This window comes from Dendrobates tinctorius, unplaced genomic scaffold (assembly GCF_039654945.1).
Source record: "Dendrobates tinctorius isolate UK_male_01 unplaced genomic scaffold, ASM3965494v1 ptg000564l, whole genome shotgun sequence".
Taxonomy (NCBI): Eukaryota; Metazoa; Chordata; class Amphibia; order Anura; family Dendrobatidae; genus Dendrobates; species Dendrobates tinctorius.
Genome location: NW_027362222.1, coordinates 307,501 through 310,000, shown reverse-complemented (window position 1 = coordinate 310,000; position 2,500 = coordinate 307,501).

Sequence of the window (2,500 nt, the reverse complement as noted above, 5' to 3'; positions counted from 1 at the left end):
CCATTTTTGGGGACTTAGAAAAAATTCCGAGATGTGTCAGACTTCCAGGAAGGGGGCGCCTCGGGAGGTGTACCTAGGAGGCTTCCAGGGGCCTGGGTACACTTTTCAGAAAGTACCGTTGGGACTTAGAAAAATTTTCAAGATTTTTGGACTTAGAGCGATTTTTGGATTTTTGTGCAAATATCGAATTTTCCCTTCTCCCACCGCTCTGGGGCGTCAATATGAAGTGGGGACCCGAGGGAGAGTGCCTCCCATGAGGGTAGAATGTGTGACTTTTGGGGGGAAAGTCGAATTATGGAGCAAAAACCATTTTTGGGGACTTAGAAAAAATTCCGAGATGTGTCAGACTTCCAGGAAGGGGGCGCCTCGGGAGGTGTACCTAGGAGGCTTCCAGGGGCCTGGGTACACTTTTCAGAAAGTACCGTTGGGACTTAGAAAAATTTTCAAGATTTTTGGACTTAGAGCGATTTTTGGATTTTTGTGCAAAAATCGAATTTTCCCTTCTCCCACCGCTCTGGGGCGTCAATATGAAGTGGGGACCCGAGGGAGAGTGCCTCCCATGAGGGTAGAATGTGTGACTTTTGGGGGGAAAGTCGAATTATGGAGCAAAAACCATTTTTGGGGACTTAGAAAAAATTCCGAGATGTGTCAGACTTCCAGGAAGGGGGCGCCTCGGGAGGTGTACCTAGGAGGCTTCCAGGGGCCTGGGTACACTTTTCAGAAAGTACCGTTGGGACTTAGAAAAATTTTCAAGATTTTTGGACTTAGAGCGATTTTTGGATTTTTGTGCAAAAATCGAATTTTCCCTTCTCCCACCGCTCTGGGGCGTCAATATGAAGTGGGGACCCGAGGGAGAGTGCCTCCCATGAGGGTAGAATGTGTGACTTTTGGGGGGAAAGTCGAATTATGGAGCAAAAACCATTTTTTGGGACTTAGAAAAATTTCGAGATGTGACAGACTTCCAGGAAGGGGGCGCCTCGGGAGGTGTACCTAGGAGGCTTCCAGGGGCCTGGGTACACTTTTCAGAAAGTACCGTTGGGACTTAGAAAAATTTTCAGGATTTTTGGACTTAGAGCGATTTTTGGATTTTTGATCAAAAATCGAATTTCCCCTTCTCCCACCGCTCTGGGGCGTCAATATGATGTGGGGACCCGAGGGAGAGTGCCTCCCATGAGGGTAGAATGTGTGGCTTTTGGGGGGAAAGTCGAATTATGGAGCAAAAACCAGTTTTTGGGACTTAGAAAAATTTCGAGATGTGTCAGACTTCCAGGAAGGGGGGAGTCTCAGGAGGTGTACCTAGGAGGCTTCCAGGGGCCTGGGTACACTTTTCAGAAAGTACCGTTGGGACTTAGAAAAATTTTCAGGATTTTTGGACTTAGAGCGATTTTTGGATTTTTGTGCAAAAATCAGATTTCCCCTTCTCCCACCGCTCTGGGGCGTCAATATGATGTGGGGACCCGAGGGAGAGTGCCTCCCATGAGGGTAGAATGTGTGGTTTTTTGGGGGAAAGTCGAATTATGGAAGAAATTGAGTTTTGAGGACAAAAAAGTGTTTTGAGGACAAAAAAGTTTCTTGAGGACAAAAAAGTTTCTCGAGGACAAAAAAGTGTTTTGAGGACAAAAAAGTTTCTTGAGGACAAAAAAGTGTTTTGCGAACAAAAAATGGAATTTTGTGATTTTGTGTAAAAATAAGTAAATTCCCCTACTTCCACCACAGGGGGGCTTCAGTATGTTGTAGGGCCCCCAGGGAGGGTCCCCCAACTGGGTTTAAAGTTTGTGGATCCTGGGCAGAAAGTTGAATTTTGGATGAAAAACCGAATTTTGGGACTTAGAAAAATTTCGAGCTGAGCAGTGACAGACTTCCAGGCAGGGGAGCCTCTCTGGAGGTGTACCGAAAACAGTTCCAGGAGCTGAGGTCATTTTCGAACATTTTTTGTTCGCTCAAATTTTTTTTGTTTTTGAGCTCTAAAAAGCTGTTATTATCAATTGGCTCAAAAATTTCAAGTGTCATGAGCTAGTACATGTTGGAGGAATACGTTTTAGGCAAAAAATTGCAAAAAAAAAAATCCAAGTGAAAAAGAACCGGAATGGGGAATTTCTGACTGCTGTAGCAGCCGCACAGTTCCAGGAGGTCGGATACATTTCCGACTTTGTCCCGCTCATTGAAGTACATTGTCCCGCAATGCAAATACATAGTAATGCGCACCTGCGGGAGAATATAGGAGAGAGTGGGCTCTCTCTACCCCGATGTATGGCGGTTGTTCCTATGGTTCTCTGGCTCGGGTAGGCGACTTAGAAGGTGGTCCCTCTTGTCGTGGAAGTTGCAAAATACGGCCGAGACTGAACTTCCACGGCTCCAGGAGGGACTTTTGCTGGTCGTGCGTCCCAAGTGAGAGAGGCGATCCTGGGGTACCTGAGCCTGACCAGACCCTCCCTCGGTGGTCCCTGGTCTTCTGAAGGGTGATGGCATTCAGGGGGGCAAATCTGGAGTCCGTGGCCGA